The sequence below is a fragment of the Plecotus auritus genome (assembly GCF_963455305.1).
Source record: "Plecotus auritus genome assembly, chromosome: 4".
NCBI lineage: Eukaryota > Metazoa > Chordata > Mammalia > Chiroptera > Vespertilionidae > Plecotus > Plecotus auritus.
The window spans coordinates 123691924-123717690 of NC_137775.1; positions in this window are offsets into that span (position 1 = coordinate 123691924).

Sequence of the window (25767 nt, forward strand, 5' to 3'; positions counted from 1 at the left end):
GCAGTTTGATAGGTAAGTTTAGAATTCAAAGGACGAGGCCTTTCATATGCAAAAGCCTCTGTGCACAGCTTAGATGGGGCAGAGTCTCAGGGTGGAGCAAAAAGCAATGGCTTCCCGTCAGCCCTGCCCTAAGAGGCCCCTGGGTCTCAGTGTCCCATGGTAATCACTGCAAGCACCTCTGAGAGAAAGCCGCCCTCAAGTTCCCATCTGATGCAAGACAGTCCAATTTCTCCCCGTATGAGTCTGGGTCCCCAGAGTCTCACCCAGAACTGGAGTTCAGAGCAGTCGGGAGCTTGTGTCTCCCTCCGGCTTGAAAAAGCCAACCGTGTACTCAGTTGCCAGCCCTCTCCACACACGCGTCTCCATACTTCTGCCTTCCGCACCTCCTCTGAGTCTCAGTGTGCTTTTCTCTTTTCTTCTAGTTGTATTGTTTACTTATGCTGCCATCTTGGTTTCTCTGACATTCAGAAATTTTTAAAAAGCAAACATTTATCTCTTAATGAAGTAGTTTTTCAGTACAACTATTGTTATCAAAGCATAAAAAATATAAAAGAATTTTGAGATTTTTATGATTATTCTAAAATGGCTTGCCAGTTATAATTGGAAGTATTCCTTTTACTAACTGGTAGCACTCTCTTTTAAAGTTTTTTTTTTATTTTATTTTATTTTATTTTATTTTTATTTTTTTAAATATTTTATTGATTTTTTACAGAGAGGAAGGGAGAGGGATAGAGAGCTAGAAACATCGATGAGTGAGAAACATCGATCAGCTGCCTCCTGCACACCCCCCACTGGGGATGTGCCTGCAACCAAGGTACATGCCCTTGACTGGAATCAAACCCGGGACCCTTCAGTCCGCAGGCTGACGCTCTATCCACTGAGCCAAACCGGTCAGGGCAAGTTTTTTTTTTTTTTTTTTTATTAAAAGTTTTTAATGTTAACATTAGTGCAGACTTTCCCACCGCCACCCCTTTGCCCAACTCAATAAACCCTGCCTTTCCCTATTTTGGCCTCACCACACTATTGTCCCTATCTATGTAATATACATATATGTTCTTTAGCTAATACCTTCAACTTCTTTATCCAGTCACCCCATTCCCTTTCCCTCTGGCTCCCACCAATCTGTATCATGTATCCATTCTTTTGGTTCCATTTTGTTCATCAGTTTATTTTGTTCATTAGATTCCAATTTTTAGTTAGACCAAATGGCATTTGTCTTTCTCTGACTGGCTTATTTCGTTTAGCATAATACTACCCAGGTCCCTCCATGCTGTCACAAGAGTAGGGGTTCCTTCTTTTTATAGCCATGTAGTATTTCATTCTGTAAGTGTAGCACAGTTTTGTTTTGTTTTTTATCCACTCATTGGCTGATGGGTATTTGTACTATTTTCAGATATTTATTATTGTAAATAATGAACATAATGCTATTAACATAGGGGTGCATATATTCATATATTTGGGGTTTCAGGATTCTTAGGATTATTCACAGAAGTGGAATCACTGGGTCAAGAGGCAGTTATATTTCTAATTTTTTGAGGAAACTCCATACTGTTTTCCACAGTGGCTGTCCCAGTCTGCATTCCCACCAGTGGACTAGGGTTCCCTTTTTCTACATCTTTGCCAACACTTGTTTGTTGATTGATTATGGTAGCCATTCTGGTAGGTGTAAAGTGATACCTCATTGTAGTTTTAATTTGCATTTCTCTGATGATCAGTGACATTGAGCATTTTTTCAATGTCTTTTGGGCATCAGTATGTCCTCTTTGGAGAAGTTTCTATTCAGGTCATTTGTCCATTTTCTCATTAGATCATTTGTCTTTCTGGTATTGAGTTGTATAAGTTCTTTATATATTTTCAAAATTAACCCTTTATCAGATGTATCATTGGAGAATTTGTCTCCCATACAGTGGGTTCTCTTTTCATTTTATTGATGCTTTCTTTTGGTATGCTTTTTAGCTTGTGACAAAGTGGGGTTTATTCCAGGAGTGCAAGGTTGGTAAAGTATTCACAAATCAATAAATGTGATATATCACATAAACAAAATGAAAGAGAAAAATCACATGCTCATATCAATAGATGCAGAAAAAGTACATGATAAAATCTAGCAACCACTTATGATAAAAACTCTAAGCAAAGTGCGAAGAAAGGCCATATATGAAAAACCTATAGCCAACATCATACTCAAGTGGCAAAAGCTAAAAGTGTTTCCCTTATGCTCAGGCACAAAACAGGGTTGTCTGCTTTACCACTCTTATTCAGCATAGTACTAGAAGTTCTAGCTATAGTGATCAAATAAGAAGAAGAAATAAAAGGCAACTAAAATCAGAAAGGAGGAAGTAAAACTTCCATTACTTGCAGATGACATGATATTGTATATAGAAAACCCTAAATACTCCAACAAAAAACTATCAGATCTAATAAACAAATTTGGAAAAGGTGCAGGATACAAAATCAAAATCCAAAAATAGATGGCATTTTTATGCACCAATAATGAACTATCAGAAAGAGAAACTAAGAAAACAACCCCATTTACTATTGCAACAAAAAAATAAGGTACCCAGGAATAAATTTAAGCAAGGAAATGAAAGACCTGTACTGAGAGAACTATATAACATTAAAGAAATAAATTAAGGAAGATACAAATAAGTGGATGTTAATGGATTGGAAAGATTTATATCATTAAAATGTCTATACTACCCAAAGCAATCTATAAATTCAATGTAATTCCTATTAAAATATAAATGGCATATTTCATTTCAGAACTAGAAAAAATATTCCAAAAGTTTATATGACACCAAACGACCCTGAACAGCCAAGCACTCTTGAGAAAGAAGAACAAGTTAGATATATCACAATACAGGATATCAAACTATACTAAAAGGTCATTGTAATCAAAACAGCTTGGTACTGGCACAAGAGCAGGCATATAGACCAATGGAACACAATAGAGAGCCCGGAAGTCAACCCATGCCTTTATGGTCAATTAATACTCGACAAAGGAGGCAAGAGCATACAATGGAATAAAGACATTCTCTTCAATAAATGGTACTGGAAAAATTGGACAAGTACTTGGAAAAAAAAATGAAACGAGGCCACCAACTTACACCATAAACCAGAATAAACTTGAAAAGGATAAAAGACTGAAATGTAAGTCGTGAAACCATAGAAGAATACTAGAAGTAAACATAGACAGTAAAAATCTCAGACATCTTTCCAAGCAGTATTTTTGTAGATATAGCTCTAAGAGTAAGGGAAACTCAGGAAAACATAAACAAAAGGCCTACATCAAGCTAGTACTCTTTGTTTTGAAGTGTATTTTATCTGACATAAATATAGTCACCATAGTTACTGTTATAGTTACTGTCTGCATGATTTTATTAATTTTCAGCCTTGCAGGCAGCACAAGGTATTCTTTTTTACTCATTCTGGTGTTCTTGGACTTCTAACAACAGTGCTTATTCCATTCATATTTAATGCAATTATAGATATGGTTCTGTAAAATAAATCTACTTTTTATTTTCTGTTAGTCTCCTGAATTTTTCCTCTGTTCTTTTTATTCCACCTTCTTTAGAATTATTGAATATTATTTATAATTCAATTTTAAATTATATATAAAATTTATAACTATTCTTTTTTGCTTTTATACTTTTAGTGATTATTCTAATGATTACAATGTATAGTCTTAACTTGCCACACTAAGAGTTGACGATGCCCTTTTTTTCAAATGTAGAATTTATGAACTTTGTAAATACTAGTATCTGGGCATTTCTATGCAAATCAATGATAGGTAGTAGAAGCGGGGAAAATAAAATGCTTCCAAAATATTTCTCGTGTGGTCACATATCATTCATATGTGAATGTACTTGGAAAATATCAGATAAGCAAAGGCGTTGAATATATGAAACTGACTTGTCTGTCCTTATAAAATGAAGTGCACACCATAACAAATAAGAGAAATATCTCCAGCTGAAATGCATTTTTACTGAATAATTATTTTAGAAATCTGCTTGTTCAAAACTAAGTAAGTCATTTTATTTGTATAAATAAATCAAAAATACATTATGAAGGAACTAACTTAGATTAGTTATAGTTAAAGGAATACATGATTTCTGAATTTGAAATCAAGTGGACACACTACATACCACCATGGATAGCTCAGAAAATCAAATAGTGAATTGAATGTCTAATCTGAGAAACTTCAAAGGAAAGTTTAACATAAGAAAATGATGAGTGTGTTGCCCTAACCGGTTTGGCTCAGTGGATATAGCGTCGGCCTGCAGACCGAAGGGTCCCAGGTTCGACTTCTGTCAAAGGCATGTACCTTGGTTGCGGGCACATCCTCAATGGGGAGTGTGCAGGAGGCGGCTGATCAATGTTTCTCTCTCATCGATGTTTCTAACTCTCTATCCCTCTCCCTTCCTCTCTGTAAAAAATCAATAAAATATATTAAAAAAGAAAATGAGTGTGATTAAGCACAGGTTAGTACCATTCATTTTATGCTTAATAGGTTATACATTAATTATGCAGGGATAGAGTAGATAGGAACAGGATTTACACTATACTAAGAAAAATTATTGTTTTTAAACTGCATGTACCAATCTAGAATATTTCAAAATTTCATAAATACATAAACCATTACAGCATATTAATTTTGGAAAAATTAGTTGTTACTAATAAATGAATAAACAGCTGAAACCTCTTCACATCAGTAAATTCATGATGACAGATTAGTGTTTACACATCTTTAAAAAAAAGAAATCCAAAATGTCTGTACCCAGCCACATGAGCATCACTCCTGGGGATAGCTCAATAATATCCCTATTTATCTGAGTCTTCATAAGTTGTAATAATACTTTATATGTTCCCCAATTTGTACTTCTTCAATATTTGTTCCAGTGCAATGAATATAAACCAAAATAAGGAACTGAAATTATAAATTAATAAAGAAAAGGTTTGGCAGTAGAGATAGTAGCTAAATATAGTGCTTATTTTCAAGGAATCTAATATTGTAGATTTTATTGACAAGAATTATGAATTTGTGGAAAGGCAAGAGAAGACAGTATTAATATGTGAATTTTCTTAGCATATATCATAAAGAAAGATTAGACACCATTTTCACTTAACACCAATAAAATACTAGAGAGAGATAAATATCAAATATCTTTAAATTAAAATCACTAGTACAAAAAAATACAAACAGGTGAACTGCAAATAATGGAGGGGGGAAAAATCAGCATGTAAACAAACAAAAATAAACATAAAAATGTGCACATTAATATATGAAAGAAATAATATGTTTAGAACTTATCTTTTTTTTATTGTGGGATTGGAAGTAATCTAATTTGAGGTGATTTAAAAGTTTTCATTATAATTTTCATTTTTTATATTTTGAAAAATGATTATTTTTACTTTTATATTGAAAGAAAATTATTATGAAAGAAAACATTTTTAAAAGAGTTGGGTCCTGAAATAAGGCCTTGTGAATGGATAAAATCCTATTACTCTTTCCCTGATATATGTCCTGCTATCAGTGGGATGCTGAGGAATCTTGGGCAGAGCCCTGCCTACATCTTGGTTTACAGCATGGATTTATGTAAGATCCCAAAGGCCTCCAGGGTAAGAAACTGACACTTGCAACTCCACTTGGTTACTAGGTTAACCCAAGCCCAGAACAGATAATGATCTTGGTAATGGACAATAAGCTCTCTATGGCAAAAATTCACCAGGAAATTAGAACTGATCTGAAACACTAAGGGTCACAATTTTGGGGAAATGTGGTTTCTACTTTGTGAGGCAGCGAGTACAGAACTTGCTATCATGGTGGAAGTTTTAGATTCTAAAGAGGTGACTATGTGACATAAGTTGTAACTATAGGAACCTAGATAAGTTTGAGCATTGGCTGCAGTTGAAAAATTGCACAGAAAGTGAAACCAAGAGCCATGGGAAACAACAGACTGGAAATCTACATCCAGGGAGCAAAAGAATATGCCCACTCCCTAAGGGCTCTTGTAACAGCTCTTCCATTAAATCCCCAAATCGTTGTAATTGTGTATCTTCCATTCTTCACCTTTCCAAACATATTTAAGTTATTCTAGCCCTGTTATAACATTGTATATTAGGTAAATGAGAAGCAGATCACTTGCCTTTTTAGTTCATGGGCATCTGAAACAAGAGGGGACAAGGAACATTGAGATGTAAAGACCCAGCCCACGATCCTTGGCCATTCAGTCCACAGCAGTGACTGGATCAGGTTTTTATATGGTCTCCCAAGACAGCGGCTGGGATGTGAGTGCGTTTTGTAAGCTGAAAGGAGATTGAACAAAATATTTGCAATGAGAAGGGAAGACAATAATAAACTGTATTAACATTCACAAAAAAAAATTGTAATGAGAGAAACTAAATGTTCTTTCTCACAATTAAAAAATACATATTTGTATTGATTTCAGAGAGGAAGAGAGAGAAAGAAAGAAACACCAACACTGAGAGAGACTCATTGATCGGCTGCCTCCTGCACCCACCACACTGGATATCAAGCCTACAACCTGGACAAGTGCCTTGACAGGGAGTTGAACCATGACCTCCTGATTCATAGGTCACTGCTCAACCTCTGAGCCATGCTGGCCAGGCTCTCTTTCTCATAATTTGACCAGTCAGCATAGCTGGAGTGAGCTCTGCTTCATAAATATTGTTAGAGACTGAATCAGGCAGCTCAGCTGGAGATACCTGTCTATTATTACTCAGATATTATATACTAGAGGCCCGATGCATGAAGATTTGTGCAATAATGGGCCTTCCTTCCCCTGGCTGCTGGCCCTGCCTTCACTCTGGCAGGAGCCGCCTTTTCGCTCTGGCCTGGAGCTGCTTTTCAGCCTTCCCATATTGCCAAGAGGCCCGGAGCATCCCTCCCCGCCCCAGGCTGCTTGGCACCTGCATATGCAAATTAACCCACCATCTTTGTTGGGTTAATTTGCATACTCACTCCTGATTGGCTGGTGGACATCACAAAGGTACAGTCAATTTGCATCTTACTCTTTTATTAGTATAGATGATAGCATAACCATTTAAATATAAAATAGTATATGCCAGGCCCTGCTCTAAGCTCTTTAAATACAAATTTCATTTAACCCTACAAGCCAGTACTAGTATCTAAGTTTGACAACTGAGGGAATTTAAACACAAAATAATCAAGAAAATTGATCAAGGTATGGAGCAAAAATCTGAATTAGTACAGCCTGGTTCAAGAGTCAGCAAAAAACAGTTTGAGATAAGCCTCTGGGAATTACATTATCCATGCATAAATTTAAAAAATTGGTTTACACAGCTTTTAAATAATCTTTAATCTATAATACATTAAAGTTAAGTTAATATTGCCCTGGCCAGTATGGCTTAGTTGTCTGGAGGGTTGTCCTGTACACCGAAGGGTTGAAGGTTTTATCCCTGGGAGGCAACTGATAGATGTTTCTCTCTCACGTCAATGTTTCTATCTCTCCTTATCCCTTCCTCTCTCTTTAAAAATCAACAAAAACATATTCTTGGGTGAGGATTAAAAAAAAAACACTTAATATGAAGATGGCAAGGTGATCCATCACAGAGCTATAGATCAATAGAAACTTGTAGATTCGCGATTATAACAATGGCATGCACATTCCCCTTAAAAAGAAGTGCCCAAATGTATCCCTGCCACGAGACCTTTGTTTTTCTTTCATTTTAGTGATATTTGGTACTGCTATAAGCCTCTCTGAAGACCCACAACAAATGAACCACTAGTCAAGGGAGTGACTGCCAGAAAAAGCTGTTATTTAGCACTTTAACAAGTAGTCTTTATTATTTTCTACTGCTTTAACTGAAGATCTTCTGATGAATTAGACACACACGTTTTGTATTGACTTCATTACCTGATCTATGCATTAGACTGACCAGAGAGGCCTTCTAGCAGATCCTTAGGAGTAAAGTAATATAGTTTTAAAATATTAAGAAGGAACAGAGAGATATCCTCCTGAGCATATATAAAGGTCAGGTAGAGTCCAGAGTTATATTCAAATTAGATGTCTAATGTTGTTAGGTATAATCATTTCATAATAATCAAAAACAATTGCACCTTTTCTTCTGGGAAAGTAATATTCAAAATCAAATGGTGGTGTTAGTTCAGAAATACCAATTAGAACCATATGTTTCAAACAAGCTGATAAAACAACAAAAACATGAAAAGAGCTATTTTAATTCATAAGTTGCAGGGTTCAGGGTATATGATTAATGCAGACATTTACAGAGGCTGCCAATTATTGTAAATTCTAGTTCCTTAGTGAAATGTATGAAGCCTGAAAGACCTTGCAAGAAGATTTGCTTTTGTATTATCTTTTTCTCCCATGTCTTTACATTAAACTGCATGAAAGAAGGATAATGAATAAAATTAATGCAGAAATGCCCTGGAAAATAAGTCAAGGGACCAGTTTCACAGGATACATTCAAATATAATTAGGCTTTGGCATTCATCATATTAATGAAAATGTACATGGGTTCCAGTTTGGTGACACAATTTTATGCATTATTTGAGTAAATGGATAAAGCTTTTGATTGGAAAGAGTGGATTAATTCTACTCATATTGCATTGTTCCTCTAACCTTTTATATGCCATTATAATGATATATTTGTTCTTAATTACAGGTATTTTTTGAAAACTATAAATAAAAGTTAAACAAACACATTTTTGAACCCGAGAAGAGTTTTCTAGTAGAATGTGTTGCCAGGGTTCTTTTCCCAGCCTTACGAAGGGTTCAGCATTCTGGAGAAAGGGGCTGCGCGTAGATGATTAAAGAGTCCAAAGACAAAAAATAATTTTGAAAGGCATTGGGAGTCAGGGGATCTTCAGCTGAAGGAGCTAAAGACTCTTTCCTTGTCTAGGACCCCCCTGCTTTTACTATAACACAATTTGTCCCAAGGCAAGGTGGAAATATACACTTCAAAGGGTACGGTATCAAAGGGTACAGAAGCATTGTCAGTTTGGGGAATAGCCTACAGCTGTTCAGGTGTTTGGCCAACAGGAGGCAATAAAATGCCCTGAGCTGTCTGGCAGTTAACAATTATCCTATTCAGGTTTGGGGGAAGTGCTGTTTAGCCGTTTCCAACAGGTAAACTACATATGTGGCTCACCCTTGTTGAGCCGCCCAAGCTTAATCAACCTTTTGATGGAACTCTTGTAATTATTACATGCTGGAATTGGTTCTCAGCAATGTGTTATTGGGGAAAAGGACAAATTTATTATATGAATATTGATTAATTATATTTTATGTCTTACTACTTTCAAGTTTTATAAGTAAAATTATCTTAATGCAAGATGAAATTATCTTAAGAAAAGAAATACACAAAAAACTCAAATAATAACACAGTTAGCCAGTGTTGAATTCAGAAACAAACAAAAAAAACACAATGATCAGGTTTACTTTTGGCAAATAACTTTTCTTATATAGCAGGTATGCAGTGATTTTAGGCTCACCTCTAATTTAGTTTCACTGTATAATTAAGCAGCAAAGTCAGAGGGCAATGCAAAATTGAACTCTGCTTGCTGCCATTGACCAGCAATGCATTATCTGTGTAGTTACCCTGCTGTTTCTGGTTCTGTCATGTACACTGGAAAGTCATATCTGTTTAGAACAGATCTTCTTTAAAACCCAAAAGTCCATAGTAAAAAGACAAAAACTCAACATGAAATGGAGAAATGTTGTATTGATGAATCACAGCGTAATGAAAGAAGGAGTGCATTAACACTCTATTTATTCCACTGCTAAACATTCAAGATGAGAGAACTAAAAATCTGGACTAAAGAAACCAGAGGCTGCAGTGAGAAAATCAGACATCTTAAAATCATCAGAACACTGCATGCTCCCTGGTGGGGAGAAACATTGTAAGTTAATAGGACTTAAATTCATCTAAAACTATATATAGCTGCCATGTTCCTTCATGGTTACAACTGTAACTCTGGGAAGCACATTATATGGAGAGAGTTGGGCTGTATTAATTAGTCTTTTCATACTGGCATTATCAACAATAGGTTATTAAATTATAAAATCCATGAGGTTTGCAACCTTCTGTACTTACTTCCTAGCAAAAGGTTTAGGACAAAGAAGCTTTTCAATACATATTTGATGAATGTAAGAATGAATGAATAAGATGAAAGAAATGCCTACCTTTACACATTTTAGAGTATAAATTGTTCACACAATTATGTTGATATTACAAGAGCAGGACACTATTAAATCTATCCTTTGCCGGAGTTATAGAAAATTTTGCTCACTCCATATTTCAGTAGAAGCTTTAGATTATTTTTTAAGTTATTCTGTATATCCATCTTCTTTTAAAAATCAATACATTTTCAAAAACAAATATCGCTGTCTACGTCTCAACTTGTTCAAAGAGTTTGTTGCTCAGGTTTCCTATCTAGTTTAGCCAGTTTTCAAAAATAAAATATGAAACCTGCATTAATATCAGTAAAATATTGTTTCATGTAGAGCAAAGTGGAATAGCATTTATTATTGGACTACAACCAATGAACATTATTAGACTACAACTTTTTGGGCCAATAAGAATCACTTGTTTAGAGACCCTTCTTCTCTCTCTTCAGAACAATCATCCAGGAGTTTACTGCATGCAGCTCGTCACCAAATACTAGGTGACCTATAAGGAAATTCATCACAAACTGGCTACCTAATCAGATCTTCTTAAAAAAGCAAATTATTTTTTATATAAATAGCCATTCTTGTATGGATTTAAACCAAGAATTTCATAATAGTGGATTTACAGTAATGCTTATGCTAATAGCATGATAAAAAAAAAAAAGACCAGCACTGAATTTAGCAATCCTAGGGGACATATATGATTAGTCTTTTTGGCTTTACAAGGAGATAAAAAGGTGTCATTTTTGTTTTTGTTCTTGTTTTTCTCAGTTGTTTATTATTCAAGAAACTTACCCCATCTCCAATCATCAGAGATCCAATGAAGTCAATCAAAACACAATTTTATATTTTATTTTTATTTATTTTTATTTTTTTTTCAAATTTTTATTAAGGTATTATATGTGTACATATCTTACCATTGCCCCCCCCCGCACCCCACTCCCATACATGCCTCACCCCCCAATGTTTTGCATCCGTTGGTTACTCTAATATACATGCATATAAGTCCTTCAGTTGATCTCTTATTTCCCCCACCTCTACCTAATCTTACTGCTGTAATTTGACAGTCTGTTTGATGCTTTACTGCCTCTGTATCTATCTTTTTGTTCATCAGTTTATTAATGTTTTTCATTATCCCCAAATGAGTGAGATCATGTGGTATTTTTCTTTCATTGACTGGCTTATTTCACTTAGCATAATGTTCTCTAATTCCATCCAGGTGCCTACAAATGGTAGTAATTCCTTCTTTTTTATGGCAGCATAGTATTCCATTGTGTAGATGTACCATAGTTTTCTGATCCAGTCATCTGCTGACGGGCACTTAGGCTGTTTCCAAATCTTAGCTATGGTAAATTGTGCTGCTATGAACATAGGGGTGCATATATCCTTTCTGATTGGTGTTTCTGGTTTCTTAGGATATATTCCCAGGAGTGGGATTACTGGGTCAAATGGGAGTTCCATTTTCAGTTTTTTGAGGAAACTCCATACTGTTCTCCACAGTGGCTGCACCAGTCTGCATTCCCACCAGCAGTGCACGAGGGTTCCTTTTTCTCCGCATCCTTGCCAACACTTGTCGTTTGTTGATTTGTTGATGATAGCCATTCTGACAGGTGTGAGATGGTATCGCATTGTTGTTTTGATTTGCATCTCTCGGATAATTAGTGACTTTGAGCATGTTTTCATGTGTCTCTTGGCCTTCCTTCTGTCTTCTTTCGAAAAGATTCTATTTAGGTCTGTTGCCCATTTTTTTATTGGATCATTTATCTTCCTTTTATTAAGTTGTATAAGCTGCCTGTAGATGTTGGAGATTAAACCTTTATCAGTGATAACATTTGCAAATATGTTCTCCCATACAGTGGGGTTTCTTGTTGTTTTGTTGATTGTTTCTTTTGCTGTGCAAAAGCTTTTTATTTTGATGTAGTCCCATTTGTTTATTTTCTCTTTGGCTTCCATTGCCCTAGGGGCAGTATCACTGAAAAAGTTCTTTTGGCATATGTCTGAGATTTTGCTGCCTGTGGATTCCTCCAGTATTTTTATGGTTTCCCGTCTTATATTTAAGTCCTGTACCCATTTTGAGTTTATTTTTGTGTATGGTGTAAGTTGGTGATCTAGTTTCATTTTTTTGCATGTATCTGTCCAATTTTCCCAACACCATTTATTAAAGAGGCTGTCTTGACTCCATTGTATGCTCATGCACCTTTGTCAAATATTAAATGCGCATATTGGTTTGGGTCAATATCTGGATTCTCTATTCTGTTCCATTGATCTATATGTCTGTTCTTGTGCCAGTACCACGCTGTTTTGAGGACAGTGGCTTTGTAATACAGCTTGAAATCTGGTATTGAGATCCCTCCTACTTTATTCTTCTTTCTCAGGATTGCTGTGGCTATTTGGGGTCTTTTTTTATTCCAGATGCATTTTTGGAGAGTTCTTTCTAGGTCTGTGAAATACGCCGTTGGTATTTTAATGGGGAGTGCATTGAATCTATAGATTGCTTTGGGTAGTATGGACATTTTAATGATGTTGATTCTACCAATCCATGAACATGGTATGTTCTTCCATCTGTTTACATCTTCCTCTATCTCTTTTTTCAGTGTCCTGTAGTTTTCCGCATATAGGTCTTTTACCTCCTTGGTTAGGTTTATTCCTAAGTATCTTAATTTTTTTGGTGCAATGGAAAATGGGATTGCTTTTTTAGTCTCTCTTTCTGTAAGTTCACTGTTGGTGTATAGAAATACCATAGATTTCTTGGTGTTAATTTTGTATCCTGCTACATTGCCGAATTCATTTATTAAGTCTGTTAGTTTTTTGATGGAGTCTTTCGGGTTTTTTATGTACAATATCATGTCATCTGCAAATAAGGACAGCTTTACTTCTTCTTTTCCAATTTAGATGCCTTTTATTTCTTCTTCTTGTCTAATTGCAGTGGCTAATACTTCCAGTACTATGTCAAACAGGAGTGGTGAGAGTGGGAATCCCTGTCTTGTTCCTGTTCTTAGGGGAAATGGTTTTAGTTTTTGCCCATTGAGTATGATGTTAGCTGTGGGTTTATCATATATAGCTTTTATTATGTTGAGGTATGATCCTTCTATTCCCACCTTGTTGAGAGTTTTTATCAAGAAAGGGTGTTGGATTTTGTCAAATGCTTTTTCTGCATCAATTGATATGACTATGTGATTTTTATCTCTCAATTTGTTTATGTGATGTATCACATTTATTGATTTGCAGATATTGAACCATCCTTGCATTCCTTGGATAAACCCTTCTTGGTCATGATGTATGATCTTTCTGATGTACTGCTGGATCCTATTTGCTAGAATTTTGTTGAGGATTTTGGCATCTACATTCATGAGGGATATTGGCCTGTAATTCTCCTTCATTGTGTTGTCTTTATCTGGTTTTGGTATTAGGGTGATGCTGGCTTCATAGAAGGAGCTTGGAAGTGTTCCTTCCTCTTGAATTTTTTGGAATAGTCTGAGGAGGATAGGTTTTAGTTCTTCCTTGAATGTTTGGTAGAACTCTCCTGTGAAGCCGTCTGGCCCCGGGCTTTTGTTTGCTGGAAGCTCTTTGATGACTGCTTCAATTTCTTCCATAGTTACTGGCATGTTGAGCTGTTTAGATTCTTCCTGATTGAGTTTTGGAAGGTTATATTTTTCTAGGAATATGTCCATTTCCTCCAGGTTGTCCAGTTTGTTGGAATAGAGTTGTTCGTAGTATTTTTTAACAATCCTTAGTATTTCGGCGGGATCTGTTGTTATTTCACCTCTTTCATTTCTGATCTTGTTTATTTGGGTCCTCTCTCTTTGCTTCTTGGTGAGCCTGGCTAGAGGTTCATCAATCTTGTTTATCCTTTCAAAGAACCAGCTCTTGGTTTTGTTGATCTTTTGTATTGTTTCTTTGGTCTCTATGTCGTTTATCTGTGCTCTGATCTTTATTATTTCCTTCCTTCTGCTTATACTGGGCTTTTCTTGTTGCTCTTTTTCTAACTCTTTGAGTTGTTGGGTTAGGTAATTTATTACCCCTGTTTCTTGTTTTTTGCAGTAGGCTTGTAGAGCTATGAACTTCCCTCTCAAGACTGCTTTCGCTGTGTCCCATAGATTTTGGATTGTAGTGTTTTCATTGTCATTTGTTGCCATGATGTTTTTTATTTCTTCTTTGATCTCTCTGGTAACCCAGTCATGGTTTAATAGCATGCTGTTTAGTCTCCATGTGTTTGATTTCTTTGGGTTGTTTTTATTGTAGTTGATTTCCAGTTTTATGCCACTGTGGTCTGAGAAGATGCTTGATATGATTTCTATCTTCTTGAATTTGAAGAGACTTTGCCTATGTCCCAACATATGGTCTATCTTTGAAAATGACCCATGTGCACTTGAGAAGAATGTATATTCTGTGGCTTTGGGGTGAAATGTTCTGAAGATGTCAATTAATTCCATCTGGTCTAGTGAGTCATTTAGGATTGATGTTTCTTTGCTGATGTTTTGTTTAGAGGATTTGTCCAATGGTGATAGTGGGGTATTAAAGTCTCCTACTATGATTGTATTGCTGTCAATCTCTCCCTTGATATCCTCCAGGAGTTTTTTTATGTATTTGGGTGCTCCTGTATTGGGTGCATATATGTTTACCAGAGTTATTTCTTCTTGTTGGATTGCTCCCTTTAGTATTATGAAATGGCCTTCCTTATCTCTTGTTATGTCCTTCAGTTTGAGATCTAATTTGTCAGAAATAAGTATTGCTACCCCAGCTTTTTTTTCAGTTCCATTTGCCTGGAAAACCTTTTTCCATCCCTTCACCCTCAGTCTGTGTGCGTCTTTTTTTCTGAGGTGGGTTTCTTGTACACAGCAGATATATGGGTCGTGTTTTCTTATCCAATCCGTTACCCTATGTCTTTTGATTGGGGCATTTAATCCGTTTACATTTAAAGTTATTATTGATAGGTACTTATTTGTCGCCATTCCTATTCTTTACACCTGTGTTCCTTCTTCGCTTCCTATTTCTTTTTTTTTTTTTACAGTAGACCCTTTAGCATTTCTTGCATTGCTGGTTTGGTGGTAATAAATTCCCTTAGTCCTTTTTTGTCTGTGAAGCTCCTGATTTCACCTTCAATTTTGATTGATAGCCTTGCTGGGTACAGTATTCTTGGATTCAGACCCTTCCTTTGCATGACTTTGTATATTTCATTCCATTCCCTTCTGGCCTGATGAGTTTCTGTTGAGAAATCAGTTGCTAGTCTGATGGGAGTTCCTTTGTATGTAACTTTCTGTCTCTCTCTTGCTGCTTTTAAGATTCTTACTTTGTCGTTGGTGTTTGCCAATTTAATTATAATGTGCCTTGGCGTCGGTCTTTTGGGGTTCATTTTGCTTGGGACTCTGCGAGCTTCTTGGATTTGTGTGGTTTTTTTCTTCTCTATATCAGGGAAATTTTCTGTCATTATTTCTTCAAAGAGGTTTTCTATTCCTTGCTCAGCTTCCTTTCCTTCTGGAACCCCTATTATGCGGATGTTTATTTGTTTCGTGTTGTCCCAAAGTTCCCTTAGGCTCTCCTCCTGCCTTTTAATTTTTTTTTCTAGAAGTTGCTCTATTTGGGTATTTTTTTCCATCTTGTCTTCTAGCTCACTGATGCGGTCCTCTGCTTCTTCTAGTCTACTCTTGATGCTTTCTATTGAGTTCTTTACAGCAGTGATGTCATTTTTCATTTCTTCTTGGTTCTTCTTCATTTCCTCTTGGTTCTTGCTCATATTGTCGAATTTGTCTTCCATTCTTTTCAGCCACCTTATGACCATTTCTCTGAATTCTTTTTCTGGAAGGTTGCTTGCCTCCATTTCGTTTACTTCCTTTTCTGGTGATGCCTGCTTTTCTTTCATATGCGGGCTGTGTCTTTGTCTCCCCATGGTCTCTCTTCTCTGGGTGTCTGGTTATGTAGTTCTCTCTCTCCTGCGTTGATTTAAAGGCACAAAATACAGCACTACCAGGTACAACACAGAAGGCACTTGAACAGAAATGTATTCACGATATTAATAACCTCCAATAAAGGTGACCACCAGAGAAAGGCAAATTAGGGGATAGGAGAGAAAGAAGAAGAGGAAAAAGAAAGAAAGAAGAAGAAGAAAAAAAGGAGTGTCAAAATGAAATTGCGAAAAGGGAAAAAAAGAAGATAAAAAAAAATAAGAGAGACAAGAAAGAGACTAAGAGAGAAAGGGAAACAGACTATATATATTGGGGATAAAACTCCAATAGAGCAATCACTTATCCCAGCAAATGCCCGCAACAAGTACCTGGGGATTAATACAAACTACAACACCAACTAATATTGAGTGAGGCAAGGGAAGACAGAAGCACTAAACAAACAAACAAAATAAACAAAAGAAGAATAAGCAAAACAATCAACCAAAAAAGCATAAAAATTTGATATAATCTACATTCAAACGAACAACAACAAAAGGACAGAGAGAAAAACAATTTTTTGGATAGTTAAGACAGCGAAGAGAGAGGTGTGTATGGACTTGGAGCAGGGGATTGGAGATTAGATATATAAGTAGGGTGAAATTTTAACGGGGGTAAACAGAAAGAATAGGGAAAATCTAAAGCAGGAAAGGGTTAAGATAAACAGGACACCGAAAAGGGAAAAGTGAGGAAGAGAGTGATGGCATAAAGGTAGATTTGAGATAGAGTAAAATGATGCTAAAGGAAAGATAAAAATAGAATGTAGAACATTAATCCCAAAACAAAATGAAGAGAAAATAAAATGACACTTAAAAAAAAAAAAGAAAGATAAAATAGCAGTAGTAATAATACGGATTGAAAATAAAAATGTAATAATTAAAAAGGTAAAATCAAGTGAGGAAAAAAGAAAAAAAATTAGTTTCTTGAGTAAAAGATGCAAAAAACGAAAATAAAAAAATAAAAAATAAAAATAAAATGTGGAGTAGTGAAGGTCATTCACTTCCTCTGTTGTTCTGTTTGGCGCGCCTGTTTCTCAATCCGGACAGTATTGCAGTTCCCTGCATTCCACTGTTCTTCAATGATGTAAGCCAGTCCTGATTTTAAGCAGGTGGTGTGTCTTAATTCGTATTCCTTTATTTTTTATTACACAAGAGTCAATTTGTGATTCAGCCCCTGGGTGGCAGTGTTTCTGGATTGACTTCCGGGTTTATCTATGGCCTCTCTAGGCAGTGTTAGAGCCTTCTTTCCCTGTGACACTCACTACCGGTTTGTGGGAGTGGGCTGCCTCAGAGCTGGCTCTCGGATGGTCACTCCCCGCTCCGATCCCCAGGTTCCAGAAAAACAACTTTCCCCTGCAGTCTCCCAGGGTGTCCCCAACTGGGTGATCCTATGTATTGGGCTTAGTAATCAGAAGCAAGAATTTCAAGAGGAAAAATCCCAAGTGTGCGCACTCCGTGGCTGCGCATAAGTCTAGCACACCCCTGAAATTCTTAGGGTGTCCCTGCACGTCAGATCAAAATGGGTTGCTTTTTAGAGAGCCCTCTGTTAGCAGCTCTGAGGACCCCCTTCCACATTCACAGATCACGCCAGCCCCAACAGCCACAGATTTTTCTAGGCACAGACTTCCCTGGTCCTCCAGCTCCCGCAAAACGCGCGTTCCTCTCTCGCGCCGCCGGGACCAGAGACCTCACCTTATCCTAGGCAAAATCTGACCTTTCCGTGGTGGAGTGTAGAGCTCCTCTGAACCCGTGTGTTTGCGCCAATTGGGAAGCGTTGTTCTGGGGCTCGCAGCTGTTCCGTGGGTGCCGCAGTTGTGGATTCTCACGCTTCCGATAAGCTCCACTTTCTGGTTCCAGATGGCGCAGACTCCGCGTCCAAGCCCGCAGCTCCGGGAGGGGACCCAGCCGCAGTGGGAGCTGCCAGGTCAGGGGAACCCCGTTTAGCAGTCTCCCACCTTCTTCTGGAGTTCAGCTGTCCCCCAACTTGCCAACAAACACTCCTAGTGCGACCCTCAGCTGTTCTTTCTTTCTGCTCCGGGACAAGGCTCGGAACACGTCTGTCTATTCCGCCGCCATTTTTCTCTGTTCCTCTCTGGAGACTTCCCTGATGTCTTCAGTACAAAGTAACTTCTGAGACTTAAATCTACTAGCAAAATTCTAGTGATCCAGGGTAGACCACATGGAGACTAGAGAGAGTGAGAAACCAGAAAGGTTTTACTTTTCCCCTATATCCAATTTTATATTTTAAATGTATGCATAAATTATTTGATTCCTAAGAAACATTTTTATATTTCATATTATCTAAAATTATTATAAATTATATAATTTTAATGTTTTCTTTTCTTTTTTAAAAATTCTTTATTGTTTAAAGTATTACACATGTCTCCTTTTTCCCCCATTGACCTCTCACCGGCCACTCCCATCCCCCAGCACATGCCCTTCACCCCCTGAGTGTCTGTGTCCATTGGTTATGCTCATATGCATATAAACAAGTCCTTTCGTTGATCTCTTACCGCCCACCATGCTCCCATGCCTTCCCACTGAAGTTTGACGGTGTGTTTGATGCTTCTATGTCTCTGGCTCTATTTTTGTTCATCAATTTATGTTGTTCGTTAAATTCCACAAATGAGTGAGATCATGTGATATTTTATTTTCACGGACTGGCTTATTTCACTTAGCATAATGCTCTCCAGTTCCATCCATGCTGTTACAAATGGTAAGAGTTCTTTCTTTTTTACAGCAGCATAGTATTCCATTGTGTAGATATACCACAGTTTTTTAATCCACTCATCTGCTGATGGGCACTTAGGCTGTTTCCAAATCTTAGCTATTGTAAATTGTGCTGCTATGAACATAGGGGTCCATATGTCCTTTCTGATTGGTGTTTCTGATTTTTTGGGATACATTGCTAGAAGTCGGATTACTGGATCAAATGGGAGTTCCATTTTTAATTTTTGAGGAAATTCCATACTGTTTTCCCACAGTGGCTGCACCAGTCTACATTCACATCAGCAGTGCACGAGGGTTCCTTTTTCTCCACAACCTCACCAGCACTTGTAGTTTGTTGATGTGATGATGATAGCCATTATAACAGGTGTGAGATGGTACCTCACTGTCGTTTTGATTTGCATCTCTCAGATGATTGATGACTTTGAGCATGTTTTCATATGTCTCTTGGCCTTATGTATGTCCACTTTTGAAAAGTCTCTATTTAGGTCCTTTGCCCATTTTTTAATTGGATTGTTTACCTTTCTTTTGTTAAAATGTATGTGTTCCCTATAAATTTTGGAGATTAGACCCTTATCGGATATAACATTGACAAATATGTTCTCCCATGCAGTGGGCTTTCTTATTTTGTTGATGGTTTTCCTTGCTGTGCAGAAGCTTTTATTTTGTTTATTTTCTCCTTAGTCTCCATTGCCCTAGGAGCTGTAGCAGCAAAGATATTACTATGACAAAGGTCTGCTATTTTGCTGCCTAGGATTCTTCTTGGATTTTTTTGGTTTCTTGTCTTACGTTTAAGTCCTTTATCCATTTTGAGTTTATTTTTGTGTATGGTGTAAGTTGGTGGTCTAGTTTCATTATTTTGATGTATCTGTCCAATTTTCCCAACACCATTTATTGAAGAAACTGTCTTGACTCCATTATATGCTCTTGCCTCCTTTGTCAAATATTAATTGAGCATAATGGCTTGGGTTGAACTCTGGGTTCTCTGTTCTGTTCAGTTGGTCTATATGTCTGTTCTTGTACCAGTACCAGGCAGTTCTGAGCACAGTGGCTTTATATTATAGCTTGATCTCTGGTATTGTGATTCCTCCAACTTTGTTCTTTTTTCTCAGGATTACTGCGACTATTCGGGATCTTTTTTGATCCCAAATGAATTTTTGGAGATTTTTTTTTTCTAGCTCTATGAAATATGCCATGCGGATTGCATTGAATCTATAGATTGTTTTGGGTAGTATGGACATTTTAATGATGTTGATTTTACCAATCCATGAACAAGGTATATTCTTCCATTTGTTTATGTCTTCCTCTATCTATTTTTTCAATGTCCTGTTTGGTTTTCATTGTTTGCCAATAAAGGAGAAAGGTACTTTTAAAATTGTAAGAGTACAGTAAACCACAGTGAGTCTAATAACTTAGAAGGTTTGCATTTATATTTTAGAGTGCAGGTGATATGTCTTAGAAAAAGTATCTAAATCAGGTAGATATGTTGAAGTTCATGCTTGTATATGATTTATACTTAATTTTGTTTCATGTAAGTGATTCTTGAAGTCTTACTTCAGATTTGTTTTAAGCAAGTAGAATGTGCAGTGACCAATGTAAAGAGAATGATTTTTTTCAGCATGGAAATACCTTTTTATTACAAGTGTAATATTTGCTCATTGTAGATGAATTCAAAGAAAGAGATAAAAAAGAAATCTGATATAATCTTACCACTGGGAAATAAATCATTTTTTTAAAGAATCAGGCATGGCTTATCCCAAAAATTACACTTTATGGGAAATTTTCCAGTGACAACCTAAATAATATAATTTCTTCCCAGGTATAAAATACTGTTATTTAAGCACTTCAGAGCCCCAAACCTGTAATAATATACATAACTCACTCTATGTAAACACTCCATTAGTATGTCCAGTGTTATTACTGAACCTATTGCTATCAGCGTTCGAATACCCCCACATAACATCTACACCAGTTTTAGTCTTCTAACAAATAAGTATTAAAGCACTGTGATGTACATAAAAGAAATAGTGCCAACATACTGTCATTGCAAGTACACAATTCATTTTTTATTTTTAAAAGTCAAATATTTATTTAGTCAATTACTTTATCATTTTTATTTTTCAATTATAGTTGACATACAATATTATATTAGTTTCAGGGGTACAAATAGGTAATTAACAATATATAACTTACTAAGTGATCATCCAGATAAATCTAGTACCCATCTGACACCATACTTAGTTATCACAATATTATCGACTATATTCCCTATGCTGTACCTTGCATCCCCGTAACTATTCTGTAACTACCAATTTGTTACAGAATTGACACCTTAAATGACCTAATAAAATAAAAGAGGGTGAGTTGCTCAAGGTTGCTATTCAGGAGGATAAGGCATTCAAATTCAATCATTTAAACAGTGCATTAGTTAAATAAGACACATGTATTTGCAACATCTGGTAGAGTGCAAAAAAAAAAAGACATTGAGGAAGATTTAAGCTGAATAAGGCAGTGTATTTTACTAGTTTCAGAGCAGGGGCTTTGAGTAAGACAAATGTTCTTTCCATCCTCTCCCATTGGATGTAGGCCAGTTATATAACTTTTTGAAGTCGGTTTTCCCAGGCATAAAGTGAAATGAAGAAAACTAACTAAATTATTAAGTGTTGGTGAGCATTAGAAAAGATAACATACAAGGAATCTGGAAAATATTCTCTTCCATTGTGAGTTATCAATAAATTGTCATTGCATATATAATCTTAGCATAAAATTACATTTCTGACCCTGAAGTCCTTAATGACATTGATATCCGATATCTCAGGTTCTTGTTACACTAATATTTATAACTTTTTAAATTTATAAATATCTCAGGCACATAGGACTCAATGAAAAGTATTATATTTCTCATTCAAATAATATTATGAAATTAATTCTGAATTCTAGAAAAATATATAGTATTTATTTTTTTGATAACTGATTTATTTCACTAGCCTAATGTCCTTAAGGTTCATTCACATTGTAGTAGTTACAGAATTTCCTTCCTTTTTCTCTGAATAATATTCCATTCTAGGTATATAGCATATTTTGTTTATTCATTCTTCCATCAATAGACACTTAGATTGCTTCTACCTCTTGGTTATTATGAATAATGCTGCTATTATCATGATTATTTATTTTTGATATTTAATCACAGTTCAAAGTGGTTAATATAGCAAATTTTATGTTATATGTTCTATACCATAATTTAAATAAAAAGATATATAGCCCACATGAAAATTTATTCTCTTTGTATACTGTTTTGTTCAAAATATTCAAAAGTCTATACATCAAAAAAGGAATTTGTGACAATGAAAATTTATAAGCATGAAAAGTCAAACTGACTAATGAATTGTTTCTCATACTTAAAAATATTTACAAATTAAAATCTTAGAAATATGATTATTTTATACTTGTTTTCATGATTTAATACTGGGAACATGATATTCTAGGACTCTTCATAATATTTCAAATATCAATGACATTCTGTGAAAAACTGCATTAAAGATCTGACCGAACCAAGATGGTGGCATAGGTAAACACCTAAACTGCTGCCTCGCACAACAATTTCAAAACTACAACTAAAAGACTAAATGTCTATCACCCAGAACCACGGGAAAGCTGGCTGAGTGGAAGTTCTACAACTAGAAGGAAAGAGAAAAGAGCACTGAGACGTGCACAAGCACTGAAAAGCTGAGGTACGGAGGCGCACGAATCGAGCTGGCGGTGGGTGACTGGGTGAGCTGCTTTTTTCAACGCAAAGGGAGACAAGCTCCTGATTACTCTGAACTCCAGTTTCTGGGGAGATGCTGGGGACCCAAACTCCTACGGGGAGAAGCTAGACTGTCTGCCATCAGGTCGGAAAGTGAGGGTGGCTTTCTTGCAGAGGTGCACGCAGGAATCATTGTTTATTGCACTGGGGTGCGGGACACAGGGACTTGGAAATGCGGAGATGCAGAGACAGCTGACTGGCAGCCATCGCTGTTTGCCACGCTCTAGCCTAGTGACTCCCTGAAACCCTGCCCTGCACAATCTACAAACCCACCCAAGCTCCACGCATCAGCTTTGCATATAAATGGCCTGCCCTATCACAGCTTAACCTAACAAACTGTAGCTCTAGTCAGACAGCTCCAAAACCTCCAAACCCCAAGCAAAGAGGAGAGAGCTGTAGTTCTCACTATAGCTCCTGCTGGGTGGCCTCAGACAGTAGCTGACCTGCACCCCATTGGAGATCCAGAAGCTAATGTATCTAGTGGTCAGTGTGAGACGACACCAGATTTCAACCACTCACATCCATAAGTTTCACATTCAAGAGGCAGACTCAGTGAGCACTAAAGCCCCACTGAAGCAAGTCCTGCCCCATAAGTGTGTCTCCAACACAGCAGTTTTTCCATTATAGGCACAGCGGGTCCTCACAGCCAATTGGCCTGGAGGTCAATTCTTCCCATTGTACCAACAGCAATCAAGGCTTAACTCCACCAAGACTTTGCACTCAGCCCACAAAGGAGTGCACCAAGAGTGTCCACCTCAGGTGACAGGCTGAACCACTAGTCACCTACCACAGAAAACCACTTCATCAACACAGGGAAGCAGCAAAATGCGGAGACAAAGAAACATGTCACGAATAAAAGAAATGGAGGAAAGCAAACTACTGGACATAGAATTCAAAACCACATTTATAAGGTTACTCAAGAATCTTCCAAAAACCACCAAGAAACTTGATGAGACGTCTGAGGAGCTTAGTGAGACCTTCAAGGACCTTAATGATATTGCCAAAGAAATGGAAAAGGACCAGTCAGAAATAAAGCATACACTGTCTGAAATAAAGAATATACAGAAATTCAACTGTAGACCAAAGGACCCCAAGAATCAAACCAAAGATCTGAAATATGAGGAAACAAAAAACACCCAACCAGAAAAACAAAAAGAAAAAAGAATCCAAAAATATGAGGATAGTGTAAGGAGCCTTTGGGGCAACTTTAAGCATACCAACATCCGGATTATTGGGGTGCCAGAAGAAGAGAGAGAGCAAAATATTGAAAACCTATTAGAAGAAATAATGACAGAAAACTTTCCCTACCTGGTGAAAGAAATAGACTTACAAGTCCAGGAAGCACAGAGAACCCCAAACAAGAGGAATCCAAAGAGGACCACACCAAGACACATCATAATTAAAATGCCTGGAGAAAAAGACAAAGAGAGAATCTTGAAAGCAGCAAGAGAAAAACAGTTAGTTACCTACAAGGGAGTACCCAAAAGACTGTCAGCTGATTTCTCAACAGAAACTATGGAGGCCAGACGGGAGTGGCAAGAAATATTCAAAGTGATGAACAGCAAGAACCTACAACCAAGATTACTCTACCCAGCAAAGCTATCATTCAGAATTGAAGGTCAGATAAAGAGCTTCACAGACAAGAAAAAGCTAAAGGAGTTCATCACCACCAAACCAGGATTATATGAAATGATGAAGGGTATTCTTTAAGAAGAGGAAGAAGAAGAAAAAGGTAAAGATAAAAAATTATGAACAACAAAATGACAACAAATACATACCTACCAACAAGTGAATCTAAAAATCAAGTGAATAAAAAATCTGATGAACAGAATGCACTGATGAATATAATAGAATCAGGGACATAGAAAGGGAGTGGACTGACAGTTCTCAGGGGGAAGGGGGTGTAGGAAGAGATTGGACAAAAATCTTACACTTATGGATGAAGACAGTGGTGGGGGGTAAGGGCATGGGGTGGGGTGGGGAATCAGGTGGAGGGGAGCTATGGGGGAAAAAAAGAGGAACACCTGTAATAATCTGAACAATAAAGTTTTATTTTAAAAAAACTGCATTAAAATATAATGTGATAGTCAAACAGTGTGGTAGCCATCTCCTGGGAGGCACTATGACATGTTTGAGATAAGGACATGAGAGAAATATTGCTACATTTTTATTTGTGTTTAGATATTTTATAGAAATGACACTTTTTTATGTTGGCTGGATCTAACATTAAATAAATTCTGCTATCCAAAGTGTTGTGTATTAAAAGTTAAATACCTACAGGTGGATGTTAGTTGCTTTTTTTTAAGTTATTTTTGAAGATTTTTTTTCTTAACACCATAATATAGTTGAACCTATATGTGAAAATTAAGTTCAATTATTAATATGTATATAACAGGAAAACCCTCAGACATTCTACTAATCCCAATAGAAAGAAGGTTCATTTCACCAAGAAATCAACCCTCATTGGAATAAATGTGGTAGAAATTGCATTGGATTGAGACCCATGCAATTTTATTTCTACTCAGTCAACCATTAAAGTATATTGTGATTGCTAGCAAATCCCATACAGCCTTGAACCTCAGCTTCTCCTTTTGTTACCTTATTTCACAGGAAAGGTTGATAATCAGAATAAAAAATCAAAAAGTATTTGAAACCTTAAAATATTAGAAATTATCACTAGGAAAAACATGACCCATTTGTCTTATTTCATGATTTATTTGACCATATTTTTCTTGTTGAGCAAGATAGCCATTAAGTAATGAGTTACTAAATGATTTCAGAGGATGGTGAGTTAATTTTTCAAAATGTCTTATGATTTTGGTACTCCTTCAGTTGAGTAAATTGGTGATTAGAAAATTCTAAGTAGTCAAAGGCATAAAGCAGAACGATAGTAATTAGCATAATGCCTGAACATTGTGGGCACAGTGAATATTTGCTGGGCCAATATTAGTTATAAATTTAAAGTATTTACTCTGGGATAGCATGCAAATGTAATTTTGGGAGAGTGTAACTTTACAGTTGTTTTGCTTTTGTAGATATAGTAGTGATGCAAAATAGTTTCATAGCAAAAACAAACAAACAAACAAAAACACACCACAGGATCCAGTGTTATACAGACTTTAGTTTTA